General features: G+C 37.1%; 1 protein-coding gene across 8 annotated transcripts in view; it reads right to left on the reverse strand.

Moving 5' to 3' along the window:
• LOC136830731 (otoferlin-like) overlaps positions 1–17673 on the reverse strand; it is a 722463-nt gene extending 704790 nt beyond the window's left edge. For all 8 annotated transcript variants that reach the window (XM_067090537.1, XM_067090535.1, XM_067090531.1 and 5 more), the window contains exon 1: positions 17387–17673. The gene's annotated coding sequence lies outside the window, so the exon portion shown is untranslated. The remainder of the gene's footprint in view (positions 1–17386) is intronic.
• Between the last annotated feature and the right edge of the window lie 1133 nt (positions 17674–18806).

Below are 18806 nucleotides of genomic sequence, written 5' to 3' on the forward strand. Positions count from 1 at the left end.
ATTAAAAAAAAACTGAAGCTGTCGAAAAGCAATTAGCTCAAAAACTCTTTCATAACGCCGACACTCTCAACGTTTCTCATTCATTTTCTTCTAAAATTTCCGCTTCCCGCTTCCGAGACGATAAGAAGGAAAAAAAAAAGGGTCTTGCTAATTCTTATTCCAAGCATCTCTCAAATCAAACACCTTTCAATTTATCACTGGACGGCACTTTTCAAGCAAAGTGCCAGAGAATATTAGGTGTCCTAAAAAGCGACGTTCAAGGACGCCAGTTTCCGGGGACATGTCACGTAAAGGGACATGCGGAATTACGGAGTAAATTGGCCAGATCTTTTCTCCTCAGCATCTAATATTAGTTCACTCAATATAAAAGAGATATGTGATAATCAATAATCGATTAAATTTCCTTCGATGATTTTAAGACCTGCAAAACCAATGTTAACGGCAAAACGCCAAAAACACAGATTATAAAAATTATGCAAAATTTCAAGGATTTACACAGAAAAGAAAAGCTATCCGAGAATATCAAAAGAAATTACATCAAACTATCAGTCAACAGTGAGCAAATATGCAAGAACCCAAAGCTATACATAAATAATACGCTGAAATCGAAAACTATAGAATGGAAATAAGCTAAACTTCACGGAAACTAAATGGAAATACTGCACAATCTAAGCTTACCTAAACAGAACCAAGGCTACAGCAAATGCAAATGACAGCAGTTTTTAATTAGAGGTGGAACTTACACACATACACAATCATATACAAAAATACATAACTGGGCATTATCACATACCGGTCAAATTGGTAAAAAGTTCTAAACAAGGATTTCACTGCCAATTAAAACAAGAATAATAGCACGTGGGCATAAAAGCTGTGACTAATTATTCACACAAACGGACTGTATATGAAGGTAACTTACTTTACAACAACTAACTAAAACCCGTACCGTTGTTACATATCTAGCTAAAATGATCTCGATGAGTGCAGCAATTAACTCTAACAATGTTGCTCTACATACATGTTTGGACTATATTAATGAAGGATAAACACATTTATTTTTATTTTACATAGAATTGGCAACAGTATGAGAAGAGTATCTTTACTTGATCAAAAAGAAATTATCACTTACTTTACTTACTAAAGGCACCCGAAGAATAAAAAGTGCAACCAAAAGCAATAAAACATCAGATATATAGATATGAAAATACATCCTGCATTTAGAAGAAATCCTTCGTGTATTTTTAAGAAGACATTGGTTTAAAAGTTTAGAATTCTGACAAATAAAACAAACAAATACTTTTAAAAGAGAACATTATCAAATAAAAACGTCTGTACCACTTCAAGAATTGCCAATAATTTTCAAATAAATTACTTTTTTAAAGGGAATCACGGTCTGATTTTTTCCTCACATACTTAAATACATATTACCTGTACCTTTCCAATAATATAAAGTTTCATGTTTTTGACTCCAAATGGATCAATATAACTTTCATATCAAGTTAAAAGTGACATCACGAGTGTTCTGCTCCCATCAATTCTGAAACGAGCATCCAACTGAAGTGCCTGGCTGGCATGCCAGTGACATCATTGATGGCTACTGTTGCCTGGCTTGTGTACACAAAGCAAAACAGAGAGAGAGAGAGAGAGAGAGAGAGAGAGAGAGAGAGAGAGAGAGAGAGAGAGAGAGAGAGAGAATTGACAGTTGCGTGGCTTCTGTACACAAAGCAAAACAGAGAGAGAGAGAGAGAGGGGAAAGAAAGAGAAAGTGACAGTTACCTGACTTGTATACACAAAGCAAAAAGAGAGAGAGAGAGAGAGAGAGAGAGAGAGAGAGAGAGAGAGAGAGAGAGAAGTGACAGTTGCCTGACTTGTGTACGCAAAGCAAAACAGAGAAAGAGAGAGAGAGAGAGAGAGAGAGAGAGAGAGAGAGAGAGAGAGAGAGAGAAAGTGACAGTTGCCTGGCTTGTGTACACAAAGCAAAACGAGAGAGAGAGAGAGAGAGAGAGAGAGAGAGAGAGAGAGAGAGAGAGAGAGAGAGTTGCCAGACTTGTGTACACAAAGCAAAACAGAGAGAGAGAGAGAGAGAGAGAGAGAGAGAGAGAGAGAGAGAGAGAGAGAGAATTGACAATTGCCTGGCTTCTGTACACAAAGCAAAACAGAGAGAGAGAGAGAGAGAGAGAGAGAGAGAGAGAGAGAGAGAGAGAGAGAGAGAGAGAGAGAGAGAAAGGGACAGTTGCCTGACTTGTGTACGCAAAGCAAAACAGAGAGAGAGAGAGAGAGAGAAAGAGAGAGAGAGAGAGAGAGAGTTGCCTGACTTATGTACACAAATCAAAACAAAGAGAGAGAGAGAGAGAGAGAGAGAGAGAGAGAGAGACAGACAGACAGACAGACAGAAAGTGACAGTTGCCTGGCTTGTGTACAAAAAGCAAAATGGAGCGAGAGAGAGTTGCCTGACTTGTGTACACAAAGCAAAACAGAGAGAGAGAGAGAGAGAGAGAGAGAGAGAGAGAGAGAGAGAGAGAGAGAGAGAGAGAGAGCATTTGATCGGCATCACTGCTCGAAATTGAGTTTAACTCACTCTGAAAGGATTATTGGAAACATAGTGACTGTTAACGTGATCTAGTGGTCGAAGCAATTGTGGCTGTGCGTAACTGGTAAATTTTGAACGTTGGCTTCCAAAAGGAGCTCTAGCATAAAACTTTATGGAGTAAATCGTTTATTTCTGTATAGAACAAAATAATCTGGCATACTTCATACACACTTATTTTCTAACAGCAATTACGACCAAAACTAGGTTATGTCCATGCATATGACATCTAGATGTATTAGATGGCCCCAAGAATTTCTATCTAAACAAGATTTTGAGATATACCTGACGTACAAGGTTACCCAAACATATCTGTACCAACCACCCCACTGAAGTGGAGTGATACGACTCAATCATACGAGTCGTTGGAACAGAGGCCTGTTTACTGTATAAGGATAACGCTCACCAACACGCAAAAGTAGTTTTATAAAGGCAAGTGTTATGTAAATTTCTGTAAGTATCGGTGTACTTTGGAGTTAGGGAATAATTAAAGATTAAAGCAAAAGTCTGCTATAAATACATTTTATGTTACAGTATACATAAATTACAGCTGAACTACCACTGTGTATGAGCTGTCATCATACTCTATCATTCTCCCCAGGGTTTTAAAACTTTTTTTATATTTAACCTTACTAGCTTTCCCTAGAAATCTGTAAGTTCCGTTTAAGTAGAAATTATTGAATGGTACGACTAAGCTTATACGATATACTATTGTTTTCCATCAGTGGTGTCATCCGGTAACGTGATCGACTGGTTTTGTTCGGTCGGCTGCACGGTCACGCGAAGTGAAATTAAAGGGGATGTTTCATAATAAAAACATTTTCAATTTCCAAGAAGCGTGGCATAAATGTTTATCTGCATAATTAGGTACAAATCTGTATATTGTAGAGTACCCTTTTGAAACCATAAAAATACATGAAAATAAATAAATAAAAATAAATAAATGAACGAAAATGAATGAAAAAATAAATAAAAATAAACAAATAAAAAATAAACAGACTTCATTGTAAACTTCGAGACGGAAAAGTTTAAAATTCTAAGGGAGAATCAACCAACGTATACGAAGAAAATTATAAAATATTCACAAGGGAATACCAGCAAGTCCCTGTCAAGGAATCTATCTACTGATTTAACTGGGTTTAATCAGATAATGAAACCTGAGATCTTCTGAAGGACCAGACTGAATCTCTCCGTCTTGTTCTAAAAACAGCAGCCCGTGTTGCCCTAAGTAATGCATCCATTCATATTAAAACATCATGAAAACCACGACTGGAATTTATATACATATATATACATATGTATGTATATATATTATATATATACATATATATATTATATATATATACATATATATATATATATATAGCGATGATAACTATCAGCCTTTTAATTATATCAATAAAAATAAAACTACTTTATGTATAAATGTAAGCCGAATGAAAATTACATGTCATTTAGAACCTCGTATACAACGCCTCTTTGAAAATAGCAGAAAACCAAACATTACATTTCGACAATGAAATAACCTCAAAGATTTAGCTAAGCCTGAGAGAATTTATACTACTATTACGGTTTTATCCCAGTGCCGTTACACACTCACACACACGCAAAACCAGTAGTATTTCGTTGCTTAGATCTTGTTAAGCCCCTCTGTTATTAAGGCATTCCAGTGCCTTGTTGCCGTGCCAGTAAATCAAATGTTAGACGAGAACAAAAGGACTTTCATCCAACGGTTTCCGTCAATCACTCGACTCCATTGCTCACGCGTCATGCAATAGAGATCGAGCAACGAAGCCCCATTTCTGTGCATTTCTATGCTACTGAAGTTGGCAAATTCTCTCTCTCTCTCTCTCTATCCTTCCATTATAAACAACGGACTGGCCTTCTTAACGAATTCGCGTAAAATGAGAAGAAACTGCATAATGCAAACGTGTTTTCCAAAGCTGATGCAAGCTTTTGAGGTTGCTTGTAAAGTGATCTCATTAAAGTTTGGGTCCCAAGTTATTTACGCTCGCTAACCCAGACACAACAAAAAAGAAACAACTAAACTTGAGAGCAGATTATCTAACACCTGGTGCGTTACGATAAAACTTCCTGTAACTTCGTTCGTGTATTTTAAGTAGCGCAGCGTCTAATTTCAAAAACACTTTCAAAATTGCAATCCGCTCACACACATTATATACATACATACATATATATATATATATATATATATATATATATATATATATATATATATATATATATATATATATATATATATATATATATATAATATATATATACTATATATATATATATATATATATATATATATATATAATATATTCATATATGTTCATGTGCGTGTATTTTTTATTTATCAGAAACTAGATAATTAAATTTTCGTTGTTCGACACAAAATCAGCATCAATCAAATAAAACATTCCGGCGTTAAATCAAATTCAAATCAGTTTCATTTAGTCAAAACATTCAAACGTTTCATTAGTCAAAAAATCATTCCCAAACGTTGACATTCCACCTCAAGAAATCACTGTAGGCATTCCTTAAAGTTCTTTGCAGCGTGCCTTCGGCCCCTAGCTGCAACCCCTTTCGTTTCTTTTACTGTACCTCCTTTCATATTCTCTCTCTCTTCCATCTTAATTTCCAACCTCTCCTAATAATTGATTCATATTGCAACTGCGAGGTTTACCTCCTGTTAAACATTTCAAACCTTTTACTGTCAATTTCCGTTTCAGCGCTGAATGGCCTCAAAGGTCCCAGTGCTTGGCCTTTGGCCTAAATTCTATATTCAATTTAATTCAACCCTCCGAAGAAGTCTGTGACCTTTTAATGGCGCCCTGTCCTTCTAGGACTGAAATATCCTACGAACCAAACTTTAATCACAGCAGCAAGACACTTTCAGAAACGTCTCCTTCGGAAAGTTCTCAACAACTCGTGATAAAAAAAATTTGTCCGCTTAATGCGCCTTGAAAAAAAAACATAGAGCTTTTCTCTCTTTCACTTCTTGTGAATACCTGAACAAGGTGAGATTCAAACTTTGATTAAATTGGTATTGTGGGTTTTTTTTATTGAAATAAAAAAACTACCTCGAAAGTTTGTGCACGAGAGAGAGAGAGAGAGAGAGAAATATATCTTACGTCTTTGGGACACTGACAAGAGGTACAGACACACACACATATTGTAGATATGAATTACCTAAGTAGCATTTGTGATTTAAGGGGAACTGAAACAGTGAGATATATAAGTGGTAACAGGGCTAGCGTAGGCGCAAGAAAGGATCAGTGTTTTGAGGTGGTTTAGTCCTGTGGGAAGAATGGATAATAAGCTGTCAATTCCTCAGTGGTCCAAAGATTTTTTCTAAATCCTTTCCCTCCGCCGCAAGCTGTTCTCAATGTCACATCTAAGTTCCGTTAACCTGAAGGACATCACGTCCTCTGGAACTCAAAATATCCTATATTTACTCTGAAAATCATTTTCTCGGTTTTTCATGTTCGATTATTGTTCCTTTCCATGTAACGTCAGGCTCTGGAACTGTCTTTCTACTGAAGCTCTCTCAGATGCCAATAACCTTTTATCCTTCAAGAGGCAGTTTCATCACTACCTTCGTAGTCTAAGACAGGACGCGAGATCCCCCATCCCTGACCACTGTATTGTTTTGAAAACCTTATCAAGCACTAAAACTAAATTAATGCTTACAGCAACTAAAGTTCTTAAATAATGTACTTTCCCTAAACATAGTAAAGTAAATTCTAAACTTTATTCATTTCTCGCAATAATCTAACCATCTAATCTTCCCAATACATATTAGTCACTCCGTGAGATCCCTTTACGTTCTCCATATTAGGTCCTGAAGCACACACAAAAATCAGTGAGGCCAGAGGAATCCCGCAGCCAAGCAGTAAAATCATTTTACTGGCAGGCAACAGAGGGCCAGGCAAAACCGAATGATCAATAACATGTTTCCAATCCCAGGCGTATCTTCCTCTCAATTTACCCATCTAATAACTTCATGTCGTGTCCAGCTCAATGATGACATGCGGTAAAGAGGAAATCTCCACTATCTGGTCAGCATTTCGAACATTCAGTTCCACTCCGTTTTCACAGATATACGTTATAAAGAGGATGTCAAAAACATAATCTGATCATAAGTACAATGAGTGTATTTTGTTTCGTAAACATTATCAGACGTACAGATGGTTCGACAAATAAGCCTTACTGAATATTTTTCCTGAAAATTATCACGATAAGTTTCAACATCAATGAACGAGAAACTATTGTACTGTCCAGTATACTCTCTTCTATCTTACTTTCTGTTTCAGCGCTGAATGACCTTATAGGTTCCAGTGCTTTATTCAATTCATGGCCTCAAAACAATTTGAAATGAAGAGTCAAACGACAAGGAGAAAAACGTCGACGAATTATATTATTCAAACAGCTTTGTTTTAAAGCAGATATCTGGCCTGCCGCTTTGAGCAACGACGAGAATCAAATGGAAATCAGAGACTAACCATGATGAATTTACGGTTGGAATGATTTATTTATATTTACAATTACAGCTGCGGCTTTCAATTGCTTATATTTGGGAAAAGGCAACCTTTGAATGGACAGGCTAAATAATTAGCATGTCTTAGGAGAATATTGCAGGCCTAATAAGCCTAACGGTAGGATTGATTAATGTATTCAACTTTAGCTGTCAAGCCAAGCTTGGGGGCACTTTCGACCATTCAGGGCTCAATACAGCAAAAAGACGGGGTTGGAGTGGTTGGACTGGACAGCAAGATAAAGAGATCCAGAAAATCAACTTATCATTAATATAGAAAATCCTTTCAGATTATACAATGTCTACAATAATCTAGGCAGTAAGTGATAATAATTTATTCTAGAAGTAAATGCAGTAAGGAAATCTAAAAGTGGAATTGGGGGAAAATTCCACAATTGCAATAAGAAGTATTAGTTAGAGGCGGTGGACAGCAAGCTGAAGAAAAGAATCGGGAATGGAGATAAATTAAAGGTTAAAGAGTGGATGCAGCTAGGGGCTAAGGGACGCTGCAAATACCCTTCAGTAACGCATACAGTGCACCACGTCAGGTACACTGGCGGCACCGGACCCCTTCGGAGGCCTAACATTTAGAAACAGCCTGCTTTTTTAAATATCACTCGTATTAGTGCTGCAAGACTTATCTGTCACTGCCTGAAGCATTCTTTATCCATTGTCCTCTCTTAAAAGGCAGTCGAGCGTATATTCATCACCAATAATCTGGCATTTGCTTTCTTTCTTCGAGTCATTTCAAATTGTCTTGAGGCCATGAATTGACCTGAATACAGAATTTAGGCCAAAGGACAAGCACTGGGACCTATGAGGTCACTCAGCGCTGAAACGAAAATTGACAGTAAAAGGTTTGAAAGGTGTGACAGAAGAAAAACCTCGCACTATGAATCAACTGTAAGGAGAGGGTGCAAAGTAAGGTGGAAGAGAGAATATGAAAGGAGGTACAATAAAAGGAACGCAAGGGGCTGCAGCTAGGGGCCGAAGGCACGCTGCAAAGAACCTTAAGTAATGCTTACAGTGCACCGCATGAGGTGCACTGATGGCGCTACCCCCCTACGGGACTTGAGGCCATAAATCGCCTTCTTCACTGACAATTTTAATCTAAGCTCGGTTCAATGTCGATGCGTCTTCTTCAACAGAAAGTCATGTAGCCTATGAAACATTGCTCTAGTTCCTCATTGGACGGGTGGGTATCGTTCTCGGCTAGCACTCTGCTGGGTCCGCGTTCGATTCTCCGACCGGCCAATGAAGAATGAGAAATTTATTTCTGGTGATAGAAATTCATTTCTCGTTATAATGTGGTTCGGATTCCACAATAAACTGTAGGTCCCGTTGCTAGTAACCAATTGGTTCTTAGCCACGTAAAATAAATCTACTCCTTCGGGCCAGCCCCAGGAGAGCTGTTAATCAGCTCAGTGGTCTGGTTAAACTGAGATATACTTAACTTAAACATTGCTCTATTCGAATTACTCCGTCAGGGATTGTAAACTGTAAGATCTACATGATGAGTCATTCAACATCTTCACCAACAAACTGCAGTTATTTAAATTCTGTGTTGTTTATGATAATTTCTCTAAGTGGAAAGTATGTCACTATGCAAGAAAAGGAGTTCATTAATGCCAAATTATTCTATTTCATTCTTTTCTTTTTCAGACCCGAGATACACATCGAAGGCACTGTTTAAGTTCCCTTTCCATAAGCACGTACAGTAATGTATATATAACGTAATATGAGCGCATACACACTCTGTACCTCTAAGGAGGTACATAAACAACCCAAATATTCAGAAGCATCACTTAACCGTTGGGAATATTGGAAAATGCCCGAGACCAAGTTTTAGACGCAACCTTCCGGCGCTCAGGTTATAGGAGAAACCATTAAAAATAGCTTCGGTATAACGTATTTCCGTTGCTCTTATTTCTCCATTGATCCGGCGCGATTTTACTATGTACTCCGGAATCCTACATATAATTTCCCAGGCGTTTGGCGTGTATGACTGGTATTCTTCTATATAGACTACATGCTTATTTTGTGTACAGTGGGTATTTCTGTTCATACTGGCCATTAAAATCAGTAAATGCCGCCATCAACATCTTGCGTTTCCTTTACAAATAAATACAACTAATAAAGTTTTCTCTGTTAACCAAAATATATAACCACACAAGCCTTTGAGGTTCAGGCATGAGGCTGCTAACCCCGCGCCCTTTTTCTTGATCCCACCAAATGCTGGTACACACACACACACAAACACACACACACACACACACACACACACACATATATATATATATATATATATATATATATATATATATATATATATATATATATATATATATATATATATAATTTATGTATATATACTGCTGATAAACACAGGCTTTTTTTACCAACCAGAAAGTGTAGCATGGTTACATCATTAGATCTGATGTTTATGTAGGATAATAACTGTTAGCTGAATTATAACGTTGTTCATGTACAATAAACATGCCAACTAGCTGAAAAATTCATAAGACCTATAATAAATGCATTTTAATTGACATGGTAAACCATCTGCTACCATGCACTTCTTTAACGTTAACGGAAAATTTAAAATGTCCAAAACCCGGTATGTTTTGAACAATGTCAGAAATGGACGGTATATATATCACAGGGTCCACACAAGCAAACATGATGTCGGGCAATCCTAAAACTCCGAACTCTCTAGGACAACGAGAAGCAGCCACGAATCAAACTAAGGATAAGGAATCCTGCCATCCTAATCGCCATCGTGATGTGCCCTTGAAGCACATACCAGTGAGAAGGAAAAAAATCCTATTGCATCATAGTTATTCTGGACTATTTCATTTTTTCAGTACATGAATAAATAACAAAATTACTGAGTTTTTCAGTAATGCATCATCGACATTAACGGTTCCCATATCTTCTATAACAGGCCAACAACGTTGGCTATCACATGAGCTTACGTACCCCAAGCATTACAGAAAAATCCTTCCGGTAAAACTATAAGGAAAAGAGTTATACCTAACCTCCAGAATAAACAACATATCCGCCTTTTCAAAGAACAGAGTTCACAGGCCTCGATGAAAACAGAAGAAGAATAATTCTATTGTCTGAACAGAAACCCAATGCCTCCAAATTCCATCAACCTTCTCTCTCTCTCTCTCTCTCTCTCTCTCTCTCTCTCTCTCTCTCTCTCTCTCTCTCTCTCTCTCTCTCTCCAGAGACAAGTAGGTAAACTGTGACATTCAAAAATACAGATTATACTGAAAGCATTGTACATATAAATATTTTCCATGAGCTTGTAAACTTTCATTAAGCTAACACTGTAAAAATGCTAATAAGTACAAAATCAATCCTTATTATGTAATATATATATATTACTATTTATTTATATCTATGTATATATATGTGTATATGTATGTATATATAAATATATATTATAAATACACATATATTTGTATGTAGGAGTTTGTAAGATACGTAAATAAAATCTGCGAACCTGGCATATTCACTGAAACAACTGTATCCCGAAAACGATGGAAGCGAATAATAAACAGCCTTTCTTAATCCTGTAATGCGGTGATAATAATAGTATGTAAAGTATCTACAATAGTAAACAAATTATTCGTTCAACATTTAAATACAGATTAGACCCAATGCTTGCAGATGAAACTGATTTCCATTTTTTAAACTGACAAATTCTTATTATAAAACAATGCGCTTTCAAACGCATAACTTGGTATTCTGAGTATTTTTCCTCGTTCATCCTTGCCACGCACCGAGTCCACACTGTGGTTCAAAATACGACTCAAGACACTTCAGTCCATATCAGAAAGTCTACGGTAATATTTATTCATATTTAATTTACTGGCCAAAGTTTCAGGAAAAATGTACACAGACGTAATTAAGTCCTGATATAAAATGGAATCGGTCACTGGATATCGCACGAACTTCAGGAAAATAATCAAAAGTCGAAATGTAGGTTCTTAGCGATGTACAGCCACAAGAAACTGTTCGGAATCACCATCCAGTTTTAATACTGGCCCTCAAGACTTATAAAAACTGTATCTCGACAAAACCTACCTACGTCTGAATTACGACAAATTACAAACCAAGTGACCCTGGGTACTCGTCAATCTACCAGGGTACTTGTCTGAATCTATCAAGCTCACGCAGAAGGACATGCTTCAAACGTCAGGGTGAAGTAATAGCAATCCAACCTTCCGTATCTCTAGTAGATCATTTGGAAAGAAATACCATCAAACTTGCCTAGCAACAAATTACAAAAACACGCGGATACCTTTTATTTACCACTTATAGGAAATTTGGAATGGTTGTACACCTCCCTACTTGGACTTGAAAAAGTATCAAAGCTTCTTTTCCCCAGAAGACCAAACTGAATAAACAGTAGGCACACGAAATGCATTTTCTCTTGGCTTCGTCATTCTCAAATTCTGTACCAACTTTATTCTAATCTCGTTTCCACACGTATGCTGATCAATAAATCGGTATGAAATGTCTTCACATACCAGTCCGTCGTGGAAAAACGTTAAAGGCCAAATAAAATAAGGCAGGAACTTGAAAGCTCATTCCTTATTTTTATTATATTTATGCAAAACTGAAATCGCGACGAACACTCACGTTTTAAATTTGCATCCAATATTGGCTACATGGTGTGAAATATGGCGGAAAACCGCTGAAATAAACGTGCTCATGCCACACTAACTTTAACAAGAGTAATCTGCAACCATTTCTCTTGAGGCTTATAAAGTTTCCTTAGCTGAAAAGGTCTCTTACCAAAGCGGAAAATATCCACTGGCTCTATTTCTCGCTGGTAGAAACAATTGGGATCCTTCGAAATAAAAGGCACAAATACGCTATTTATCACCATTAAGTCCATCTTATGTAACAGACAAACCTTGAAAAAAAAAAAAAACAGAAAGCCCTCTTTATTAAACTGCAACACATCCCCTCAGACCTGCAAAAACTAAGAAGGCAAAACTATTCCTTCCGCAACATAACTACTTTTACTTGGCAAACAAAAAAAAATGGACTTACTTAAATTACTACTTTTCTTTGGCGGTAGAAGGAAAACATCAAAAACCAGTTACAAACCTAATAAAGCCCTGTGTATATTACAAAAAACAAACTACCAGAAAGTGCTTAAGAATCTCCCAGTCCTTATTAATAGAGAGAGAGAGAGAGAGAGAGAGAGAGAGAGAGAGAGAGAGAGAGAGAGAGAGAGAGAGAGTTATGAAAAGCAGGCTCTTCTCGATGCCTTAAGGCAATGGTAGCTATTACGCAATAAGCAAAGAATTACAAACATGCACAATATAAGACATGGGTCTTTGTAACGAAAGGCGCACCACAACAGAAGCGCTGGCTGCTCCTCATAAAAATTCAAACGCATAATGACATATTCATCTCTTTCTCTCTATCTCTCACACAGATTTATATTTATACATATATACAGTATATGTGTGTGTACATGTACACACACACACACACACACACACACACACACATACATACATACATATATATATATATATATATATATATATATATATATGTGTGTGTGTGTGTATATATATATATATATATATATATATATATATATATATATATATATATATATATTATATGGATAACTTGCAGCTCATGCTGAATATATATATATTTACATACAATATATATATATATTTGAGTAAAGCCTATTCATGGATAATTTCAAAATGCTGAAAGACCTTCCTTAATATAATCTTGAATGTCTCACCATCTCAGAGAGAGAGAGAGAGAGAGAGAGAGAGAGAGAGAGAGAGAGAGAGAGAGAGAGAGAGAGAGAGAGAGAGAGAGAGAGGCAAACACTAATGTTTCTGAAAAGAACCATTCCTTTCATATCAGAAAGGTGTAATAACGAATATCAAGCCACGCCGGGTTTTACTTCAAAATAACTCCCAGGTAAATCTGGGCAAGCTGCTCAGATATTCTAGAATTTTTTTATTTGATAAATTCTAGACTTTCTAATACATATACATACATGATACACACGTACATGTATATATATACAAATATATAATATATAAACTCACGAACAAAAGTACCCTGAATAGTTTATCAATAAACAGAGAAATAATGACCACAGAGAAATAATGACTAACTTCAAGATCAACGTTAAAAATTTAAAATTTTCTTTGCACAGGCCACATGAATACGGTATTCCCCTCTTCAATTGTAAAATAAATACAATTACCCTTCTAACAACGAGCTCCCATCATACAGCTAACCGTATATCAACAATGTATGGGAAAGTTAGAAATGAATCATGATTCATGAACCTAGACCAGACGTTTTAACCGCCGCCACTGCACTGGAGGACCCACTCAAAACTATGACGTCATTAGGCGGGAGAGGAGACACTTTTAATCACTTGATTCTAAATAGTTCGTAGCAACAAAAAGCTGCTTAGTGGTATTATACCTCTATCAATATCCAAATTTCATAAACTCCTCATTACATATCAACAAATGCACGACAAAATTACAAATAACCAGATCCAGTCCTACTACTTAGCTAGATTTGGCTCTCAACACTATGACGTCATTTTAGGCGGGAAAGGGTTCTAGGCGGGTAAGGGTTCAAACATGGTTCACGAGTCCAACGTTTTCTTTAATAACGAGAACACACTGTAACCTAACTACACATCAAGAATTCATGGCAATATTTTAAAAATCTGACGTCTCTCTAGAAAAGAAAGGCAAAACATGAAACACTCGTCAGCTAAAACTGTGACGTCATTTTGGCGACAACGGCAACACCAAAACTCTAAAATATGACCAGTGACGAAATACAGTACTTTGTCAACGTAGAGGCAAAAACTGCAATTACTTAGTGGATAATGTTTCCCCTCTCGTGTAGATCAGCTATTTATAAACGCTGCGTACGAAAAGAAAAGCAAGTGTTCACGATTAATGAACAACTGACCCAGAAAATAACTACACATAATTTTCGACTCGTCTATCTGCTAAATTAATTTCTAAAACACATATATTACCCCAGCGGCCGAGCCCTGGTGAAATGGTGCCAGCTTGTGATTTACACTTATAAAAATGCAAAACTTGGCCGCCTGAACTTAAACTCTTTTCAAGTGTCGCGTTTCAAGTTCTAGACGTTTTCATGAATTTTTGCGAGTTAACGATATGCACTGCTCGGAATTTAAATTTTCGGCAGTTTATTTCAAAGGAGTACAAAACTGTTATAGTAAGGTTTTACCATTTTAGTCCTTCATGGAAGTACGTGAAAAATATAATCGTGACTGACAACTGGATAAAGGGCCCTTCCTTCCACTATCCCTGTTCACCAAATACACGCCTTTAAGTTTCTTCCTCTTCTTCCTTTTAACACTTCTGAATTATGCAACTTTTGATCATCCCACCAAACATCGTCCCTTCCAGCAATGCCTAAGGATCATTGTGCATTATTTCTTATCAATTCTATACACTATCACTACTACGAAGGTAAGGATGAACAAGCGGCACAGCACTGGGATCGCATCTGAAAGCTCATGTGGTTCGCGTCCGACCTGCCATCGACGGTAGCTAAAGTCAATATAAAGGTATATGAGGCTGAGGGAGGTAGCGTCCTTCTTCCTAGAGGCTTACTGAGAACCGTATGGCTGTAGCCACTGGAGAGAAAAATGTGTATGGTAAATAAATACATATACATACATACACACACATATACCTATATAATGAGAGAGAGAGAGAGAGAGAGAGAGAGAGAGAGAGAGAGAGAGAGAGAGAAGCCATTTCTGCCTACGATTGCTTCCCCGTCAGGCTTGTCACACCTAAAAACACGGTTCGTATTACATCTATCATCTGTGACTGAAGCCACGTCACGTAACGCTAAAGACAGACTCGTCTTGGGTGTGTTTCATGATATACCGAATATTGGATACGTTATTATGCGTATTTTTTACAGATTTCTTTATTATATTTTGTAATACTCTTTCCCAGAGCTTTGGTTGCATAGCGGTCATTTTAAAACACACGAATTACTTATAGTTCCATAAAACAAAAATCATAAACCAGCCGAGTAAAATAGCTTTAAATATCAATTTCTTGCATAAACAAGACTTCATTATTCTACTGGTTACGACACAGGTTTTCGGTTATTAACTTTAATGCATTTGAAAAGTCTGCTGAAGTACGCTCAAACTTCTAGACTGTTCTTCGGAAATCCCACCAAAAGTTTTTCACCAAACTTCCACTGCACAGAAAACGGCAGACATGAATTCGCAATTTAAGTGTGCTAGTCGACCAAGACAAATATCTGAATAATTTACCAGTGGCACACGACTACACCTTTTTACACGACATTAGTTCTTCACCTTGTGTCAATATTGCTCAGTTGCCATTGCTGACCTTGTTACGGGCTGCTGTTTTAATAATAATACATTAAAATCAATATTATGCAGGCCCATGATTATGTTCAATAACTTCTAACTATAGAAACTGTGACGTTTATATAATGACAAGAAACGAATTACGCTGAAAATATTTAATTAAATAAAATTTTCTTCCATCTGCAATAGACACATACAACGGTGGCTTCTTATTTTATCTTATATATTTCATATAAATTTGTTTTGAACACAAAATAGTGTAGAATGCTTGGCAAAATGAGGCGACCCATAGGAGCATACCTACAGTAAACTTTACATAACGGTCCAGTGATGTTAACTCACCATTTCCAACAGCCTTCTCTTAGTCATCATCTGTCATACTGACACGTGCACCACAACACATGCCTTGGACAACCCTTCAGAATGAGACCCTCTAAATATATATCTCATTCTATCTGTGGGCCAAGGTCACTCGTCTTAATATACTTCTATTTGCAAAGCAATTGTATTTAATATTTCAAGGCTGCATGTACTTATATCGATAAAGTTTGCTTTTATTTGAAACGTCATGCACTACTTAATATACTGGACTAGGGAGATGAACAGCCTAGCCTAAGAAACAAGAAATGACCAACAATGTACCAAAATGCTAACGTTATCTTTCACGGCCACAAAAAAAAAAAATAGACCCATTGCTTTTGAGGTCCAATTTCAATTCTTTTAAAATGAAATTTCCATCTTGAGCTTGTATCATTGCAGTTATCTGAACATTACTCACAGAAAACCTAACTTTTCTGAGTATTTATGTATATGGCTGGGAAACAGTAGGGACTTGTGCCATCTTAATCCAACATAATACATCATAGGCCGAGGCCAAAGTCAGTTTCACCACGCTCAGTTCCCAAAGACCTATTGATGTTTAAGCCCATACTCTGAGATAATCACATAATTCCACAAATGCACGCACGCGCACACACACACACACACACACACACACACACACACACACACACAGAAGATTACAAACTTTTTACGCCTACCATCGTAATCGCAATGCCCGGCAAATATCTCATGTCTATTGACATTTCCAAAATGGGTCTAGAGCCAGCTCCTTGAAAAGTAAGAGAAAAAAAAGCCTTCGAATTGGTCCCAAAACGAAAAATGAGTAGGCTTATGCGATGCTACCACATCTGAATACTGAAATTACCAGTGTACAAAACTTCGTCTGTTCTAGATGAAGCTGAACAGCTGCCAGCACAGGCTCTTGCTCACAGAGCAGACAGATAGAAAGAATAGATTGATTCCTTGCCAAGTTCTGAGATACCTTTCACCTGAGTAGGCCTAGCCTAAGCCTTCTCCTCTCCTTTTGATTTCAAATTCTAGTAAACATCGACGCCCATCTTACTTGGTTAACAAATGCCTAAGCATGGCCCTGAATCCAAGGCCTACTTCATTTCTAATAAGAAATTCACTTTGGAAATGTTCTTAACCTCGAGATTACATATTTCAACCGAAGATCTACCTGACATTTTGTGACTAGAGTTAGGTAGAAGACATTATAAAAAGTTCTAGGAAATCAAAATTCCAAATCAAACACATATAAACCATAAACCGTCTGGGTTAATATAAAAAAAATAAAAACTGGGCAAGATAACGAGTTGACATACAGGCTTAGGACATAATCATTTAGGCCTAGGCCTATAACCCAACTTTAGTTCTTTCTTTTCACTTATGAAGTTCACATAAAATGTGATAAAACATTAGACCAACCACAAAAAAGACAAAAAATAGCACATATAAGTCAAGATAACTGTTATTAACAACCAGGAGTTTTACTTACCAATGACACGCGTCTCTGGCAAGAAAAAAAATCCTCTGCTTGGAACAACACAAACACAAAAGTAACTTCGAAACAGTCTAATTAACAGCTTTGATGACATTCATTAATCATTCGCTAATGTTAATTATATTTTAAATAAATTCATCAAAACCAAAGTACCTTAGGGCTACAAGACTCCACAAGAGTAATCACATTGGTTACGTCTACGTAAAAGGTTAAAAACCCTATGGGACTGATGGTCGACGAGATGTCGTACAACCTACGTCACAACCGGATGGCGTCTGCCAGCCAACTGAGCCAGTCAGCTGCCTGCCAGTCCAAAGAGAGGAAGGTTCAGGCTCATCGTTGCCATATATCGGCAACGTCGATTTTCCCATCTGCCATCCTCGTTTGTGGTTCTCAGCGGAAATTTGACTGGGTCAGACGTCATAATTTTCCATTCGAATTAAACTGACGCGCTTCTCATTTCTTTCGTTGGTTTATCAGAATCTGTAAATTTTATATATTTATTCTTACTGTCAGTTTTCACTTTGAATCATTCTTTCAAACTCGCAAAATCGAATTTTCCCATTGGAATTAAACTGACATGCTTTTGACTTCTTGCGTTCGTTTATCAGACTAATTTTTATATTTTCTTACATTTCGTTTTTATTTTGAATCATTCTTTCAAACTCACAAAATCGTGTTGTCTGATCTCTGCAGATTTTGAAGGAAATGTAAGGCATTATCAAACGATAATTTTGTCAACTTTGAAGACAATTAACTGAGCCACCATTTCTGTTATCACCGGTATATCTATTTGACCAGAGGCCCAAGCTGCTCTTTTAATTAAAATCAACATGTATTTATAAGCCCATTTATTATGATACTGTGAGTTGAATGTTGAGAAAAAATATACCAGAAAGGCAATCTCTCTCCCCACAGAACAACCTCTTTCCGTGGAGTACTTCGGAGGCAAAAAGAATTCTGCCCCACACCTCGAATCGCTGAAACTCACGCAACGTATTCCTTTCGGACTTAATGAAGAAGGGGAGGGAACTGCAACACAGTTAAGAACTGGGTTACTCTTCATGATTAAAAAGTCCCGTGACGTGACAAGACGTCATCAATCATCATCTCATAAGGTTAACACGTCGTACCTCTGATAAGATTGAATCTCTTAACGAAACTGGCTACCTTCCTGGCCTTTTAAGAACACGCACTGTGCGTGCGCTTGCGTGCACATTCTCTCTCTCTCTCTCTCTCTCTCTCTCTCTCTCTCTCTCTCACACACACACACACACACACACACAACAGAGGAAGTCAGCCTAATAGGTAAAAATTAGTGTCCCACAAGAGAGGCGGAGTCTCAGCCCGTGTTGCCGCCTTTTTTAGTCAAGAGTAATTCATTGTGGCAGACACGCCCATACTCCCCCATCAA

Source organism: Macrobrachium rosenbergii, chromosome 47 (genome assembly GCF_040412425.1).
Source record: "Macrobrachium rosenbergii isolate ZJJX-2024 chromosome 47, ASM4041242v1, whole genome shotgun sequence".
NCBI classification, from domain to species: domain Eukaryota; kingdom Metazoa; phylum Arthropoda; class Malacostraca; order Decapoda; family Palaemonidae; genus Macrobrachium; species Macrobrachium rosenbergii.